Source organism: Callospermophilus lateralis, unplaced genomic scaffold, assembly GCF_048772815.1.
Source record: "Callospermophilus lateralis isolate mCalLat2 unplaced genomic scaffold, mCalLat2.hap1 Scaffold_250, whole genome shotgun sequence".
NCBI classification, from domain to species: domain Eukaryota; kingdom Metazoa; phylum Chordata; class Mammalia; order Rodentia; family Sciuridae; genus Callospermophilus; species Callospermophilus lateralis.
This window is the reverse complement of record NW_027513332.1, coordinates 788,817-809,530: the sequence shown is the minus strand read 5'-3', so window position 1 is coordinate 809,530 and position 20,714 is coordinate 788,817. Positions and strand designations below refer to the sequence as shown.

Sequence of the window (20,714 nt, the reverse complement as noted above, 5' to 3'; positions counted from 1 at the left end):
GATACAAAAACATATCAAAAAAATTGTGCACCATGATCAGGTAGGATTTATCCCTGGGATGCAAGGCTGGTTCAATATACGGAAATCAATAAATGTTATTCACCACATCAATAGGCTTAAAAATAAGAACCATATGATCATCTCGATAGATGCGGAAAAAGCATTCGACAAAGTACAGCATCCCTTTATGTTCAAAACTCTAGAAAAAAATAGGGATAACAGGAACATACCTCAATATTGTAAAAGCAATCTATGCCAAGCCTCAGGCTAGCATCATTCTGAATGGAGAATAACTGAAGGCATTCCCTCTAAAATCTGGAACAAGACAGGGATGCCCTCTCTCACCACTTCTGTTCAACATAGTTCTCGAATCACTGGCCAGAGCAATTAGACAGACGAAAGAAATTAAAGGCATAAAAATAGGAAAAGAAGAACTCAAATTATCACTATTTGCAGATGACATGATTCTATACCTAGCAGACCCAAAAGGGTCTACAAAGAAACTATTAGAGCTAATAAATGAATTCAGCAAAGTGGCAGGCTATAAAATCAACACTCATAAATCAAAGGCATTCCTGTATATCAGCGACAAATCCTCTGAAATGGAAATGAGGACAACCACCCCATTCACAATATCCTCAAAAAAAATAAAATACTTGGGAATCAACCTAACAAAAGAGGTGAAAGACTTATACAATGAAAACTACAGAACCCTAAAGAGAGAAATAGAAGAAGATCTTAGAAGATGGAAAAATATACCCTGTTCATGGATAGGTAGAAGTAACATCATCAAAATGGCGATATTACCAAAAGTTCTCTATAGGTTTAATGCAATGCCAATCAAAATCCCAAAGGCATTTCTTGTAGAAATAGAGAAAGCAATCATGAAATTCATATGGAAAAATAAAAGACCCAGAATAGCAAAAACAATGCTAAGCAGGAAGTGTGAATCAGGCGGTATAGCTATACCAGACTTCAAACTATACTACAGAGCAATAGTAACAAAAACAGCATGGTACTGGTACCAAAACAGGCGGGTGGACCAATGGTACAGAATAGAGGACACAGAAACCAATCCACAAAACTACAACTATCTTATATTCGATAAAGGGGCTAAAAGCATGCAATGGAAGAAGGATAGCATCTTCAACAAATGGTGTTGGGAAAACTGGAAATCCATTTGCAACAAAATGAAACTGAATCCCTTTCTCTCGCCATGCACAAAAGTTAACTCAAAGTGGATCAAGGAACTTGATATCAAATCAGAGACATGGCGTCTGATAGAAGAAAAAGTTGGCTATGATCTACATACTGTGGGGTCGGGCTCCAAATTCCTCAATAGGACACCCATAGCACAACAGTTAATAACTAGAATCAACAAATGGGACTTACTCAAACTAAAAAGTTTTTTCTCAGCAAAAGAAACAATAAGAGAGGTAAATAGGGAGCCTACGTCCTGGGAACAAATCTTTACTCCTCACACTTCAGACAGAGCCCTAATATCCAGAATATACAAAGAACTAAAAAAATTAGACAATGAGATAACGAATAACCCAATCAACAAATGGGCCAAGGACCTGAACAGAAATTTCTCAGAGGAGGACATACAATCAATCAACAAGTATATGAAAAAATGCTCACCATCTCTAGCAGTCAGAGAAATGCAAATAAAAACCACCCTAAGATACCATCTCACTCCAGTAAGATTGGCAGCCATTAGGAAGTCAAACAGCAACAAGTGCTGGCGAGGATGTGGGGAAAAGGGTACTCTTGTACATTGCTGGTGGGACTGCAAATTGGTGCGGCCAATTTGGAAAGCAGTATGGAGATTTCTTGGAAAGCTCGGAATGGAACCACCATTTGATCCAGCTATTCCCCTACTCGGTCTATTCCCTAAAGACCTAAAAAGAGCACACTATAGGGACACTGCTACATCCATGTTCATAGCAGCACAATTCACAATAGCAAGACTGTGGAACCAACCTAGATGCCCTTCAATAGACGAATGGATAAAAAAAATGTGGCATTTATACACAATGGAGTATTACTCTGCATTAAGAAATGACAAAATCATAGAATTTGGAGGGAAATGGATGGCATTAGAGCAGATTATGCTAAGTGAAGCCAGCCAATCCCTTAAAAACAAATGCCAAATGTCTTCTTTGATATAAGGAGAGTATCTAAGAACAGAGTAGGGACAAAGAGCATGAGAAGAAGATTAACATTAAACAGTGATGAGAGGTGGGAGGGAAAGGGAGAGAGAAGGGAAATTGCATGTAAATGGAAGGAGACCCTCAGGGGTATACAAAATTACATACAAGAGGAAGTGAGGGGAAAGGAGGAAAAATATAAGGGGGAGAAATGAATTACAGTAGAGGGGGTAGAGAGAGAAGAGGGGAGGGGAGGGGGGAGGGGGGATAGTAGAGGATAGGAAAGGCAGCAGAATACAACAGACACCAGAATGGCAATATGTAAATCAATGGTTGTGCAACTGATGTGATTCTGCAATCTGTATATGGGGTAAAAATGGGAGCGCATATTCCACTTGAATCAAAGTGTGAAATATGATATATCAAGAACTATGTAATGTTTTGAACAACCTACAATAAAAATTAATTTAAAAAAACCAAATATATATATATATATATATATATATATATATATATATATAATATACATTTAGAGATAAGTAAATAAATAAATATATATATATATATTAAACTATAAAACAGATCAAAATGCTGTCTATGTGAAGATAAGTTTTTATAATATCATACATATACTGTTAATTTTTCCTTTGGAGTCAACATATGGAAAAGGTAACCTGTTTTCTAAATACAGCAACATGGTCAGAACTTTATTTTGCAGTGTCTGTGCATTTTAAAATAAGCTATAAATACTTTCTTCAAGTAAGCAAAGTATGTACATAAATGTGTTGGATTAGTTTCAATTACCCAACAGATTTAAATGCAAAAAATGACACTGTTAACAGAAATCTGGCTATAGATCTATGCTTTCACACGAATTATAAAATCCAACTTTCAGGCAGGTTTTTAAAGCTAGATTTATTATATTTGAATACATATAATTATTTCTCAAGATCTAAGTGCCCAGAAATCTTAGTTTCAAAACCTTTCTGGTAACTTAGTCTTAATAAAATTGTATATGAAAAATAAAAGTTGGCACATGCTGTTTATGGAAAAGGACAGATCACTTTAAAATTGAGTTGGAGTAATTAGTTTATTTTGAAGTGTGCAATGCAAAAAGCAATGCCATAATATTATGTCTAAAGTGCTTCAATTTTAAGGTGATATTTTTATTAAACTTATGCTGCCAAACCCAGATTACTAAAATTGTCTACTCTTTCTCTGTATGAAATACTTGATCTCTAACTATGCTTCGAATTCTAAATGTGCGATCCTAGATGTTCTTTTTAATTTTTCCTCATTTTAATGGTTTTAAAAGTATGTGAATTTAATTGGACTGTAATTAAAGTGGCCATGTGTTCTATGCTCATGCAAAATTGCTTATTATTTACAAGGCACTCAAATATCCATTAGCAAACAAAATTTCCATTCTCTTATTCCCATTGTGGTGATTACAAGATTACAATTGCTAGCCTATCAAATCAAACATTTTGGTAAAATATTTATTAAATGCCCATAGGACATTTGACTTTATTCATTCAATGCTTTGAAATGACTAATTTAATACTTTATGGCAATGAATCTCTTGCATTCCTACAGTCAGTTTGGATGACCTGAGTACAGCCATATCTATTTGGCTTTAGATTATGGTGCAATAAGTTTGCTCCATCTGCCTCTCCTGCCTTTTTATAAATGTTGATTTTGTGCAGTTTGGAAAGCAATGACTATGATTTGGATCACAGACTCTGAACATGCTACCTGTGCTATATCCAAATGTTCTTATAATTAATAAATATAAATTCGGAAGAAATTCTGTGTTTGTTTGCAACCAAATTATCATTCCATTGTTGATAATTTTGCAGGATGTATTTATACACACACACACACAAACACACAAAGGAGATAAAGGCTATCAAGATAAATAACCATCTTCTGTTATTCAGAAACACACTATTTACTTTCCTATACCCACAAATATGCCTGTCCCTATCGCGTGGCCAGATGTATTTATTTATATCTGAAGAATTGTATCTTAATATATTGGTGTTCTAGCCAGAGGAATTGTAAACTGTGATGATGAAAAGATGGTTAATTTATTTGCCTGTCATTGGGGCAAGTAGGTATTGAACAATGCATTCTGTAACCAGAATTTGGAGAGTTTACATGTGTATAAAATATGTTTTACTCGCAATGCTCTTCTGGACTATTCATATGTATTTTATAAGTGAATGTTTTATACAATCATACATTTTCCCCTTTATTTTCAACCATGGATTCATAAAATCGCATTGTGATATTAGCTTAGTGGCATTCTTCTATCCTTGTTCAATATGATGTCTGAATTATTTTTATTTTATTGTCCATTCATCTTTTATCAAAAATTTCGTCCTCTGTATTAAGGAACTAACTTCTTTGTATTAAATTTGCATGAGTAAAGTCAGGCTTGCTGGTGCACACCTGTAATCCCAAAGGCCCCAGAGGCTGAGGTAGGAGGATCTCGAGTTCAAAACCATCCTCAGGAATATAGTGAGGCCCTAAGCAACTCAGTGAGACCCTACCCCTAAATAAAATACAAAAAAGACATTGGGATGTGGCTTGGTGGTTAAGTGCCGCTAAGTTCAATCCTTGGTACCAAAACAACAACAACAAAAACCAAAAAACAACAACAACAAAAATTGCATGATGACATCCTATAACTTATACTCTTTTAAGAATATTGAATATTTTGAAAAATTCAATATTGACATGTTTTTCTAGTTTCTACTTTATAACTGGTACATAGCTTTTATGGCGTGTAACACATTGTATTTATTTATTTGATGGGTTTGGGGTCATTTTCATTACTCTGCTATGATATTTTATAATCATGTAATTTTTTATCCATATTTGTTTGAATATTTGTACTCAAGTTTCTTTTTTTAATTAAAATAGGAATTTATGAGTGATACACATTAAATCTGATAAAATATGTCAATTTCCCCAAACATTTACACTAACAGTAGATAAACAGTTTATGGTTTACTCCATTATAACCCACTGTTTAATTCTACTTTTACTTGTTATGAACAAAAATAGTAACTTTATATTGTTTTAGTTTTTATTACTAAAAATCAATTCACTTATTATAATCCAATAAGATTCTCTTCATGTGGCTTATTCTGATTTTTTTCTTGTTGCTTTTCAGAGTCCTGTATACATTAGACAATAATCATTTGATGTTTATTTATGCTACAAGTATTTTTACCTGATGTTCATTCCTTTATTAAGTTTTACGCATATGTTTCTTTAATTTTGATGTCTTAAATAATCTCTCCATTTTTTTTGGTTAAGTGTCATATTTAAATATGTATTTTAACACAGATTCATACAGCTCTTTTTTTAGATTTTTTTGGAGGCTTTTACTTTTACATGAAATCTTAATACAGCTGATAAACTGTTAGTACTGTGTGAAATAAACCCTGCTCTTTTTCAAATAGCCAATTAAATTTTCTTCAATTTAGAAATCAAATTTTCACAAATCAATGATGCCAGTTCAATCATATGGATATGCAAAGAGATTAACCATTAGTTGTTATTCCTATCATGTGTCAAGTCCTTCACAAAGATTGCATCATTTGATTATTACACAAAATTGTGAAGTAGGAAATATTGGGTTGTTCTTGCTGTTATTGCTCATTTTGGTGATGAATATGAGATGTCTTTTGAGGACATAATTGTTTCACTCAAAGTCACACAGCTAATAATTAGTGGATGTAAGAATTAGCATTATATCATTTTCAAATAAATAAACACAATCCATTCTATTCTACAGGTAAACATAGTACAGTATTTTAAAACAAAAGTCTTTGAATCCCATGATATACTTCTCTATTATTACTCCTTCAGTCTCTGCGTCTATGAGAGAGAAAGCACACAAACCTTGTCATGGTTTAGAGGATTTCACTCATCTAGTCCTGACCCACATCTTGTCCTGAAGATGTACAAGTTCATCTGTTTTGTCATCCTATCTCCACTTTATTTTGTGCCCCATGTAGCACTATCTCAGTTTCTTGTGACATAATAGTCTCAGTTTTTCATTGATGACTAATATTTCCTCTCTGACAGGAAAAATTGACTAATGTTGCTAGCTAGACAACTCATAGTTATCTCTCATGAAAGCTCTGGAATCCATTTTTTTTTCAGAAAGTGTATCCTAATTCCTCAATCTGAACCAAATATGTTCTCTCTATTCTATACATCATCTGTAAAACTTTTGCCACCTCATAATATTTTTTTCTTGCATAATATATATATATATATATATAAATATATATATATATATATATATATATATATATATATATATATATATATATATATATATCAGAATAGAGTACAAGCACCTCAAACAGAAATGTAACCTATCCCTTTTGTATTCTAAGCACAGAATCTGATAACAGTAGGCATTCACTGAAAGCTCACTCAACAAAGCTTAACTGAAGAATCTTTATGGTATAAGGCATAAGATGAATCATTATGAAAATTTTACAATTACTAATGTTTACAAACATTCTTTATGTAACCCCCTTTTTATATAGTCTCATTCTCCTTATGTTAATTGTGATCCTCAGCAAAGGAAAGCAACATATTTCTTATCCAACCCGAAAATCTGGGTGGCTATACATAATGGACATGGTGTAGGTTTCTTCTATGACCAATTTCATATACCTCATAGATCAAGAGTATGTCTTGTTTGTAGTATAATGGGAATAAGTAGTGATCTCCTCTAGATGAACAAGCACTGCTGAACAAGTTGCCCAATTAAGGGACTCATGATTGTTTTTCAGAGAATTTTAGTCTCAGTATAATATTATTTTCTTCTCTCTATTGCAGCTGTAATGGGTGAAAGAAATGTTGAAACACATTGGAACAATCATAATACATTGGCATGAATTGACCACTTTTCCCTATAGTAGATAGGGTTATATAAACAATTGAGACAGTTCATCATAGAAAAGGATGCATAATTTATGATTATCCTTTCTGGGGCTCATCTTCAGAGTCCACATATATGTTAAACATGACAGCTGAAATCAACAAATTTCTTATGAACTGCTACATACCTTCAAAAATCACCCATAGGAGGCTATGAGAAGCAAAAAAAGAAAGAAAGAAACAAATGTTTACCTACCCAAATAAATAATTTAGTTGAGTCCTCACTCATAACTCAGTTTTAAAATAGTAATCTTCTATCTTTATCAAAAACTGTTCAGCAGTAAATTTCTTCATGAACTCTACAGACATCAACCTTGCGTATCTTGGTAACTGAACTGTCTGTTGCTGGTACTGCTTTGGAGGCCAGAATTAGCACCTACTAATCTGCGATCTCTTGTGCAAAGCATCTCTTATTCCTTCTCTGGTTCTGTAATTAATTAGAATAACATTATTTGATTCACACTGCATAATGTCAAATTCTCTTAAAACTCAGCTCTTCTAATACTAAAAAGTCAGCTAAAACTGACTGAATAAATTTACCGAATACCTAAATCAAGAGCAAAACATAATTCTTCACACAAAGTGCAAGCAAACAGCTTTATTCCTGTTTGTGGAGTTTAACCTTCTGCAAAAGTAATTAGGTCTATAATTAAAAACCTATTTGGAATGATTAAAACCCTGTTATCTTGTGGCATTTAAAGATAAATGCAAATGTCACAGAGGATGAATTCATTCAAATTTCTATTTAAGAGAAAAAAATTGTGGATGGAAGGTGTTATTTATTAGAATGTTACAGTTTAAGGGAAAGTTTGATCTGCAAAGACAACGCAGAAGATGGAAAGTATCTTTCTCATTTTGATATAGCAGGCAACTGCTTTCCACAGTATTTATTTTGGGGGTTATTTTAAACTAGCATTTCAGTCACAGTGTTATTTTAAAGATGATGTAATTCTTCTTTCTGAGGGACTTCATCATTTCCAGGACATTAAGAGTTGTCAATATGTTTAATTCTGATTTAGTCATGTGTACAAAAGCAGAGGCATACCTGACAAGCAATGTATGTTTTCAATCTAGATTTTCAAGCTATGAATTCAAAGGCTAATTAATTTGGATGAAATGGTCGAGTGTTGAAGTCTCCTGTTGCCCAAACAATCTGATAAAATTAAGGGAAGAGAACTTGAGGCTCTGTGGGGACTGTTGGGCTGCATACTGTATAATGATCATTCTGAAACAAATCTGCTGGTGGTCCCTAGCTAAATACATTGCATTCTTTTAAAGTAACACAATTATTCTTCAATAAGTGAAATTAATTACTAGTGGTACAAGTAACTATTATCATATGTTTTTATGTGACTTTAAAATCAAATTTTTTATGTTTTTGTGTTTCTATTTTCAACACATCAATAGAACACAGGAGAGTATATACATATAAAAATAAATTTAAGAAATGAAATGAAGACAATAACATTAATTTTGGCAAATGCATGATTAAAACCAACCACAGAAAACACCAAGCTGTGTTTTAGGTTTTATCAAAAATTTAGAGATTAAATAAAAAGGATAAATAAAAATAAAAACATATTAGAGTTACCCAGAAAGAAGAAATATTGTATCTATTTAGTCCCTAATGATTAATCAGTGAAGTCAAGAATAAATTAGGCAGGGATTATTTTAGAATAATACTCCTTTCTATGAAATTAAATATGGTCTCATAACCTCAGTTTGTTATCATTTAAAAAGATATTATAGGGACTGAGGATGTAGCTCAGTGGCTCTCACCTAGCATTCAATACTCAGTACCATATCAAATCAAATCAAATCAAATTTTTAAAAAGGTATTATAGTTTAGCTACAAGAGTCGCATACCTCACAGGGTTCCATGAGGTCCCAAATTCTCAGAATTTTTTTTTAAGTCTAAAAGAGAGTAATCATTTCTTGAAAATTTAACAACATGTACCATAGACCAGTTATTTTCAGTGATGTGACCACAGACTTCACTCCGGGGCACTGATAATCACTTTAATTAGAAGATTTATATGGAAGAATTTCAGACACTTGGCATTAATGGGACTTTGCATTTCTAATTCATCATTAATCTCCTTATTGGAGTAAATGAAGGAACTTGGGTGGTTGACAGAAAGCTAACAAGAGGTTCATCATTAGACTAGAAATCAAGAGATAAGGCCAAGAAATTTCCTTGCAAAACTGACATGGACTACAAAAAATCATTCAAATGGAAAATTCCTGAAGAATAGGAAAATTATAATGAAGGAGTATGAATTTCCATGCTAAAAAGATTATTAGAAATAAAATATTCATTTTGAAAAACATAATGAGTCTTAGGAGGGCATTGCACTCATGCAAGATATGTTCACTTTCACTACCTATTTTTTTACTGAATACTCAACTTTTTATAATGAAAGGAATTCTCTGAATGTTAATTATTTCAGAAATAACCTTATTTTTAGCTCAGATTTATTCAAATTTAGATTCATTATTGTGAGAAATGATATAAATGATGAAGTTTAGACATGTGTTTAGTCCCACATATATTTTATTTATCATTAAATAATACATAAAGGTGACAAACTCCAATATTTAAGGAATGTATGAAACCTTTAATAGTAGACCATTTTTTTCAAGTGTCTAAGAATTCATGCAGGTGAATAATATAACAATATAAGAAATGTTACAAGGCCTTTCCATATGACTCAGGACTTAGCATTATGGTGGTAACAATGGCAAAAAATTTATAAATATAAGAAATATGGAGAAGAATTTGGGAAGTGCCCTATTTTATTGTATGTCCCATGGGCTGTACTGCAGAGAAATATCTCAAATGTGAGCATTACCATTAATGTAGGGGAGATTTTTAACAATCTGGTAGAAAAAAAATTCTGTTATAATTCAAGAATTACTTTCCATTGAATTCATCCTAGTGAGAAACTGCGAAAGAATGCAATGGTTTTAAGACCTTATGGACAGATTTTAACGATCATGTCTTCAGATAGACTATACTATTTTGAAATCTTATGAATCGGAGTACTATGGGAAGGCCTTTCTCTTTGTTCATAGAATAACAGAGAAACTTGGAAAAAGTGTACAAATGGAGAAACATCTCACTAACAAATTATTATTGGAAGGTAAAATTTATCAGGTGATCCTACCATACTACCTTACTTTCATTATCTTTGAATATTTAAGAAGGAACATAGATATATAAAAATAATAGTAAATTTCACTTCATTTTTCTTAATCTATAACAATTACATGCAGAACTTTTATATTTATATTACACTTATTTTACTGTATGGTGTACAGTATGATTATTTTTGCCAAAATTCTTAAAACACTTCGCTCATACTTCCATCTTTCTTGTTGATTTTTCTATTTCTTTATGTGATGTTCATAATTCTGTTAATTTTTAGTTCGGTATAAACTCTTTTGCACTTTTGATGAATACCTTATAAGTCAACTATTTTAATAAACAAATACATTGCAATTAGCTTAAAATAAGATATTTGTGCTTTCCTTCACTCTACCCATACATGCAATCACACAAGTATTTCTACAATCATTATTTAGAAACTTTGGTATCACCTTGAAAAAATTTTTCATGATTTTTTTTCAGCCAGTTTCATATGCCCATCCTTAACTCCAACAATCAAAAATCCAGGCTCCAAATATTTATATCTCTAAAACTTTGTCTTTTTTTTCAGATTCTTATACAATTGGGTGAATAAAGGATTTAGGTTTGTTTCTGGCTACTTTCATTAGTTTGTTTCTCACTTAACAGAATTTTTATTTATTTATTTATCTATCTATTTATTTATTTATTTTGTGCATGTGTGTGTGTGTTTAAGTACATTATAGTTATACATAATATTGGATTCATTTTTTAATAGTCATAAATGCATGTAACATAATTTGTTCTATTTTGAACTTTCATACTTTCCCTTTCCTCCTCTCTCCCACTGATCCACTTCCTCCCCTCCATTAGACTCCCTTCTATTAATTTAGTGTCTTTTAATGAGTGCATTAATGTTATGCAAAAAGGTGGAATTTATTCTAATATATTCATTATGCACATGACATGTTTTGGTCAATTTCACTCAGCATTCCCATCCCTCCTTCCTCCCTCCTCCACTGTTCTTCCTTCTATTTTTATGAGGCTCCCTCCAGAACTCTTTCAAAATTTCGGTTTACTTTCCACCTTCCACATGAGAGGAAAACATTTGACTGCTGATTTTTTGATTACAGGCTTATTTCGCTTAGCATAATGTTCTCCAATTTTGCCCATTTTACATTTGCCCATAACATATAACATAATTTAACATATAATTACATAATTTCATTTTTCTTTACAGCTGAGTAAAACTTCATTGTATATAATATGGTTAGGATATGAGGGGTCTCATGAAGGCTCATGCATGAGACAATGAAGGAATGCTCAGAGGTGAAATGACTAGATCATGAGAGGTATGACCAAATCAATGAATTAATCTATTTGATAGAGTAATGTCAGGAGCAGTGATTGAATTATGGTTCTTGAACTGCTTATGAAGGAGTCAATGCCTCTCTTGGGAGCTATCTGTGAAGAGGCATTGATTTGAGACTGCTTGGTTGGTATGGTGACATCCTGTCCAATAGGAGGTTCTGTGTCAGCTACAGAGCTATTCTGTTCTTGACCTTGAGGTTCAGACACCAGCTGCTCCGGGGTAGAAAGTTATGGGTGCAAGCTGATAACCATAATCAGGCTGCTTATACTCCTGACCTTGGTTCTTCTTACTTTGAAGAAGATTTCTTATAATAAATCCTTTTGATGTTTCTACCAATATGATAAACGTGCTGAGCTTTTCTGTGTCACCACCTCCCTAACAGGGTGATAGTCTGCCACTGAGATCTCGCTTTTTCTCTATTTGTGTGTCTGTTTATTTTTCCTCCATCTACACACCAACCAGTCTGGGAACCTGAGTTAATGACTGTGCAGGTCACAGCAGAGAGATAATTTGAAAGGACTTCTGCACTGGATGATAACCCTAGGCAAGTAAGATATGGCTGGAGGAAATAAGTCTTTGGGGATGTGCTTTTGGGTTTATATATTGTCCCTGGCTCCTAGCTCTCCCCTATCCCTGTCTCTCTATTCCTCCCTCCCATTATCCCTTCCTCCCTCCCTCTCTCCCTCCCTCCCTCTCTCCCCCTGCTTCTTTCCTAGCTGCCATGATCTAGAAACTTTCCTTCACCATGCACTTCTGCCATGAGTTCTGTCTTACCAGAGCAATGAAGATGACTGACCATGGAATGAAACTCTGAAACCATGAGTCCAAAATAATGTTTTCTTCCCCTAAATTGTTTTTGTTTGGTCACAGTGACAAAAAGCTGGCTAACACAATGTATATATGCCATATTTTCTTTATCTATTCATTTGCTAATAGGTGATTAGGCTGGTTCTACAGTTTGGTTATTGTAAACTGAACTGCTATAAACATTGGAATGAATGCAAAGTTATATCAAGGAGTTGGAGAGCTGGTTCATATGGTGAGTCCATTCCTGATTTTTCAAGGAATCTCCATATTTCTTTTCAAAGAAGTTGTACTAATTTTCAGACCTACATAGAATTCATGAGTCTGCCTTTTCCCTCATATCCTCATCAGCATTTATTGTTATTTGCATCCTTGATTATTATCATTTTGACTAGAGTGAGATAAAATCTCAGTGGGATTTTGCATTTGTATTTCCATGATTGCTAAGGATATTGTAGATTTTTTCATATATTTGTTTGCCATTTATATTGCTTCTTCTTCTCATTCTTATTTTCCTTCTACTCGCCACTTCTCCTACTTCTTTTTCTTTTGGTACCAAAGATTAAACCCAGCTATGCTTAACCACTAAACCATGTCCCTGCCCCTTCCTTAAAGGGCAATTTAAAGGGTTAAATTTATTTCTTTATTTTGAGACAGACTACATTGCTTAGGCCCTTGAAAAAAATTGATAAGGGTGATTTTGAACTTCCAAACTTCTGCCTCAATCCTCCTGCTAGAATTACTCCTGCACCATGCTGCATTTATTCTTTTGAGAAATATCTGTTTAGTTCTTTAGTTCTAATATTGGTCTATGAAGCCAATATGACACTGATACCAATAGCAGTTAAAGAAACATCAAGGGAAGAAAACTACAAACCAATATTCCCAGTGAAAATTATTTACATGAAAAATTCTACATAAAATATCAGCAATATGCATTCAAAAATGCATTGAGAAAATTGTACACCACAATCAAATTGGTTTTGTCACAGGGATGCAGGGTTCTTTCAATATTCACCAATTGATAAATGTAATTCACCAAATAAATAGACTTACAGACAAAATTACATGATTATACCAATAGGTACAGATCAAGACTTTGACAAAATTTATCAGCAGTTCATGTTAAAAATACTGAAGAAAATAGGAATAAAAGGAAATTTTCTCAACATTATAAAGATTACACATGAAATATCCAAAGCCAACATAGTACTGATCATTGAAAAACTGAAAGAATTTCACCTAAAATCCAAAAGAAGACAAGGATGTTCACTCTCACCAATCGTATTCAATATAGTTTTGAAACTCTAGCTGGAGCAATCGGATAAGAGAAGGAAATTAAAGAATACAAACAAAAAAAGAAGATGTCAAATTGTCTCTTTTTGTTGATGATATAATCCTATGTCTAGAATACTCAAAAATTCTACCAGAAGACTTGTAGAGCTGATCAAACAAATTCATCAATGTAGAAGGATAGAAGATGAATATTCATAAATCAATAGTTTCCTATATTCCAATAGTGAGTCTACTGAGAAAGAAGTCAGGAAAACTATCTTACTCAAAAAAGCCTCACAAAAATAGACTGTGTTGTTTTTAAATATGTCTCATGATATTGCACCTCTCAGTAGTTTCTTTCTAATTCTAATATTCTTTTTTATATATGCAACATTTAAAACTATTATTGACTAATAGATGAAATTCTGAATTTATTCCAGATATTGGCAATGATAATTCAAGCTTCTATAAATAATAAAGAACAATATACATTTTATTTCTGAAGGGTCAATATCTAGGAATGGGATTACTGCTTTGTAGCTTTGTGTGGTAAGTATATGATCAGCTTCATAAGAAAGTTTCAATTATTTTTTCCATGCACTTTAGATATTAATGACAAAGTGATGTACCTATAACATACAATTTTGCTATTAGCCATTATAGTAGATTTTTAATGGTGGCACAATCATGTTAATTTGCAATTCCAATTTACTGGCTAGTTTTGTTGAGCACTTGCTATACTTTCTATCTTAAGTATTTTGAAAAGTTCTCTTCCTTAAAGGCATGATTCAGAGATGGCACTATTTGAGGGGGAGGGTGGAACCTGTAAAATAGATTATTGTTTTTTTTTAAATTTATTGATGAGTTCTTGAAATATTCAGAGAATATTTGTGTTATTAGATATGTTTTATTTAAACATTTTATTTTGAAATAAATCTAGAATAATAAACATTTGCAAATATAGCACAGAGAATTACTATATCCTATTCACTCAGTATCCTCAGGTTAATATCTTACATAATCATAGCTTATCTGTAAAAATCAGGAAATTAATATTGCTACCATAGAATTAGCTACTCTTCATTTGACCTTTGTCAGTTTTCCATCTAATGCATTGTTTGACTAATATATTTAAGCTAAAGTTTTTGATTTGAATTATATACCATTTTCCACTGGTTTACTTCTAACTTATCTATATTTAATTTAATATCTAATTTAATTAATTTATAATTTCCTTTTAGAGAATACATAATAGGTTATTATTTATACTTTTATCCAAATCCAGAAAACCCTTTCTTTTAAGTAGAGTAGCTAGATTATACCAAATATAAATATTGATACATTTGGGTTTAAACAGATCATTTTACAATTTTTTATTTGTGGAATAGCTCTTTTATCAATAGTGTTTGCTTATATTCTCTTAGATAATTAATTTTTTTGCAATTCTACTTTGTATCCTCTACAGACATTATATTATTTTTAGTGATTTCTCGAGGTTTTCAAGATGAATCTCTTAACATATCACCACCTACCTTCAAATAATTTTCAATCACTTCACATTTAGATTATAAGTCTTAAAACAGGACATTCTCTTTTCTTTCCTAAGATATTTGTGCTATTATTATCTTCTCTGAGAATTATTGGGGTCTAATTATCTTTGCTGTAAGTAGTCTATTTCACTCAATGAGGTTTTCAAATGAGGAAGTTTATTAAGCTACTTTAATTGATATATAAAAAACCTGTGCATATTTAACACATACAACTTGAGGAGTATAGGAATAGGTATACAACAGTAAAAGAGCACTTCTAAATCTATTCCCATAACTCTCAGCTTCCAAAATTTCCTACCATTTTTTATTATTATTATTATTATTATTATTATTATTATTATTATATTATTATTTTTTGTGTGGTAAGAGTACAATAGAAGATCTACCCTCTTACAAAGCTATACATGTAAAATACAGTAATGTGTGCTAAGGTCACTATCCTGTAAGATAGATGAAGAATCCATTTGTCTTGCATGGCTGAAACATAACATTATGCCCTTCACCATTACTTTTCCATACCCACTATCCTCCATTGGCTGCAAACCACCATTCTAGTCTGCTGCTATAAACCTGATTATTTTAGAGGTAAATATGTTTCAGCTTTGTCTACTATTTCTCATCACGGTTGCTCTTCATTCATTTTTATAAATCAAAATTTCTATGTGATCTTCATTCCATCTGTTCAAATATGTTATTTTAATGCTTCTTACAGTGGGAGTCTGTTTTGCACTGCACTTTTTTTTTTTTAACTGTGCCATCACTGTTTTAAAGTAAAGACATTTTTACTTTTTAGAAAGTTGAAGTCTGAGGGGATCAGATAACTTCCCTGATATCTATAGCTTCTGGAGTAAAAAAAAATGAAATAAAAAGGAGAAGAAGAAGAAGGAGATGAAGGAGGTGGAAACAAAGTTGGAAGAGATGAAAGAGAAGGTGGGAGAGATTCTGTAAAGAATATTCATGGAAAATAATTATTTATTTATTTGAAATTTTATTTTCATTGCTTTTTCATGATTTTTATTGTGAGTCTTCTTCTTAAGAGGTGTGAATGTTCCTAAAGTTTAGTAGTAGTGGCTCTGATTTTGAATTTAATAGGGGTAAAAAACAAAAGACTTATTTTCTGAAAGTCTTGTTCTTGGGAGCAAGAAGTTGCTGTTCTCCAGATTACTAGAAATTCTAAAAAGGTGAAATGTGGATTTCAAAAAAGTAGACATACTTAAAAAACATATAAAGAGAAAACAATGAAGAACACATTATTTCATAGTGTTATTGACCCAAGCAGTACTAAAAACACTCAACTTTCTTTGGGCAGAAAAGTTTTAAAACAGATGTCTTAGTCAGCTTTTTCTGTCTTATGACTAAAGGGTCTGACCGGAGCAACTGTAGAGGAGGAAAAGTTTATTGAGGGCTCAGAGGTCTAAGTCCATAGAAGGCTGGCTTCATGATATATATATATATATATATATATATCTCCCAAAGTCACGCCCTAATTCCCACCTGCCCCAGCCACACCCTACCACTTCAGTTAACACTCAGTTGATCCCTATCAGGGAAGTAATTCATTGATTGGGTTAAGACTCTCACAACCCAATCATTTCTCCTCTTAATCTTCTTGCATTGTCTCACATGTGAGCTTTTGGGTGACACCTCACATCCAAACTATAACAACAGTAGTTGAAACTTCTTTCATTTTATTTTGTTTTTGTGTATAATTTATTGTTTTATTTTTAGTCATATTAGTAACTGTTAGTAATTAGTACCAAACAGGCAATGCCAGTAATCAAGCAGAACTTGTAGATCAGAGCGAAATCTTGGGTCTTGAAAAAGAAATTAGCATTTGCCTGGCATGGTGGTGCATGCTTGTAATCCAAGCCACTAGGGAAGCTGAAGCAGGAGGATCACAACTTTGAGGCGAGTCTCAGCAACTTAGCAAGACACTGGGTCAAAATAAAATAAAGGTAGTTCAGTGCTAAGCACCCCTGGGTTCAATCCCAATATCATGAAATATCATCAATAAGATATCAGGGTGTAAATATGAGACCAGGCAACAAGAAATTGATGCACATAGAATACTTTATTTTCAGATGTATGTAAGAAGAATAAGCAATTAAGCACAATTGGGTTTTACATGAATAAACCAAGTCCAGAATAAATGGTACTGATGGTAGCTCACAGACATCCCTTTATTCAAGAATTAAACTTGATTCTACCAGCAAATTCCAACACAGTAGCACTGGGTTGCTTATCATCAACCACTGTGCTTTGTACAGTACATTCAATCCCCAATACCTTATGAGGACAATACTATTATTATCTTTATTTGGCCAGTGAATAAACTGAGATGGATATTAAATAACTTGATTGAGGTACCTATGTGATAGTGGCAGTATGAGAACTAGAGTCTAGATGGACAAAAAACCAGAGACAGACTAATATTAACTCCAAGCCATAAGTCAATATAGGCACTATTATTAGTCATTTTCAATGTTTCACAGTTGAACAGGCCTGAGTGGTTAAATGAATCCCTCTGGTTAGGTCAGTTATTTAGGTTCTAAACTGTGTTGATATAACTTCCTGAACATCAGCCTAAATGTTGGCATTATTTCCTATTGATATTGTCATTATTTGTTAGTATTATATTAATTATTTATATAACTTGTATCATTACATATTTACTCACATATTTAAATATATTTATTAATCATATTTAAATATAAAATTGAATATATATCATTGATATATATTTAAATAATAATCCAGTTCATTGTGCTCATTTTAATCCTTGTTAATAAAATTTGAAAATGGAAGTAGATGATTTTTAAGTTCTGGTAGATTATATACAATTGTACTAGCTAGAATTGACTAAGTCACTGTTACATGAATAACTGTTTACTCATTGTTGAAAATAGATTGAAAAATATAATTTTTTCATAAAATCTAATACTTAAAATATTTTGTTACATACATAGTTGACTTATTTTTTTGCAATCACACTCTGAGATTCCCTTTATATCTCTATCATCTTAAAGATTTGTTGATTATTTACTGAGTACAAGTCTTCAGAAAGATGCTGTATTCCTGCTGAACTGTTAGAAAACAAGAAACTATAATTTGAGATAATTTTTTAAGATTAAGGCATTGATGTTTACAAAAAATAAAGTATATAAAAATAGATAATAAGTTCATGTGTTTTATATATTATTTAACCCAATACATACTAGATTTCAAAATTATTTCCACACTTATTCATGTGAAAATAACTAGAGGTATAGTTTTCAGCTTTTTTCAATGATGTCTGTCATTTATGATCCTGAACTTCTTGGCACATTCTGTACGGTTTATTGCTTTATGACTTCTTGCATTCTTTTTTAACACTATGCAAGTGATCACAGGAAGCAGATACTTCAGAGATCTCTAGTTCTGCTTACTAACCAAGCTGAACCTAAGTTAGATGACTCAGCACCATCCCAACCTGACATGTTTTTCATCGTTTTTCACAATCCTAATGTTCAAGCTGACTGATGGTTTCTGTACATTCATAACTTCACATTATCATGACCACTAACTTAAAAAAATGATTTTTATGACATATAACTTCTAAGGCTGAACGATATAGTCACAGACTTCACTAAGGAATAAAATTATAACTATAACATAATCTGATTAAATTTATATAGCATACTGTTTTATACATCAGTGTAAATACAATGAATTCTTCATTTTTCTAAATGAAAAGCATCTCACCATCTTTTAGAGCACTCAGCCTAATCATTGCTATACAGATGTAAATTTACTAAAGTGATTTTCTGCCTTCACCTGTGCCAGCTGAAGCCTGATCTTCCAAATTGACCCCAGGAATTCTTGGCTCCAATCTGTTCCTGACCATTGTGACCCCCAGCTTTTTATCCTTTGAAAATGCAAAGAGAGAGAGAGAGAAAGAGAGAGAGAAAATTTTTTAATATTTATTTTTTAGTTTTCGGTGGACACAACATCTTTGTTTTTGTATGTGGTGCTGAGGATCGAACCCGGGCTGCATGCATGCCAGTCGAGCGCGCAACCACTTGAGCCACATCCCCAGCCCCCCTGCATCAGTTTTTACTAGAGTGAATCACCTGCCATACCTAAAAGAGGGACATTACCCAGATGACCCTTAACCCCAATAATAATGAAGTGCACATCTGTAAGAAGAATGGGAGCAAGTGAGTGAAAGCTAATGAACCCAAGGGGCCCAGGGATCCCATGGAATTATTGACTGCTTTTATAGAAGGATGGCATGGCCACTTGTAGGGCAGATAGCAATGCCTATATCTGGAGTCAGAAAGACTGTGTCTGGAAACCAACACAGGTGATCCTGAGGTTTAATCACGCAGGCAAGTTTGTGAACTGATCCATCTCCTCTGGCGAACAATTTTGCTGTGGGAAGGAGAGCACGATTCATTTTTGTTTGTTCCTTCAATTCTGGAAATGACTAGTGGGTAAGCAAAGACTTTAAAAATATCATAGCTACATTGTCCTCACCTTGTATGGGCTTCCCAACATTTTGCTAGCTGCATGGTCATGTGATTTCAGATGTATAGTATCTTCTGGGTTCAGTAAAGAAGTAGATGAAAAGCCAACCAATACTTCCAGGGGCAGCAAAATCCCTTTGGGTCAGCTGATGTCCATCAGAGTTTGTTGACAATGACACTGGTGACTGGGTCCACAGATTCAAAGTCTTTGCCAGTGGGAGCAACTCCTCCTGGTTCAGTCACAACCACACCCTGCCTTGCTGCCAATGACTCAAAAAGGTCTCCACTCTGAAAATGAAGTCTTGCCACTCCTGATTGTCTCCGAGAATAGTGTTGTGGCTGCTGGCCCTGACTACTGTACAATACTCTTTGTCTTCAACCTAGACATTCCAAAATAGAGCATCATGCCCAACATGTCTGTCATGGACCATTTTTGCAACATGGACAAGAGGGCCACCACCCAAGACCTAATGCAGACTTGTAAACACTGTACGAGTCTAGCATCACTAAAGTGTCTATTTATAAGGTGAACAAGTAAGATGGCCACAGATTTTATACTACTGGCACTGATGGCGTCAAGAAAAGTTGGAATTTCAAGAACTTAGTAGTACATCCAGTGTCTTCTGAATGTGAAACCAAGTAAGCCTCCACCATCCAGCATGAGAAACATAGCCACCACTTGCCTGTTGGTGAGGAAAGTAAGCCCCAAGAAAACACTTTAAACATATCCAGCAAACACTGTGTGCTTTTGTTTGAATTGGAGCAAGTGTTGCTTTTCTAAAAGCAGCAGTGTTTTTTGTTTGTTTATTTTTGCTATTTCATCTCATTCTTGATGAAAGCTTATCTTTAAGTACTTTATTATGGAAAATTGTTACACTAGAAGGAATAGATAAGGGAGGTATGTACATTGTCTTTTAGAAAATTAAATAAAAATCCTGAATGTGGAAAATAAATAGAAAT

General features: G+C 33.1%; 1 pseudogene; it reads left to right on the top strand.

Moving 5' to 3' along the window:
• Window positions 1-18,537: 18,537 nt before the first annotated feature.
• LOC143389172 (actin-related protein 2/3 complex subunit 1A pseudogene) lies at window positions 18,538-20,397 on the top strand (annotated as a pseudogene).
• Window positions 20,398-20,714: the final 317 nt, after the last annotated feature.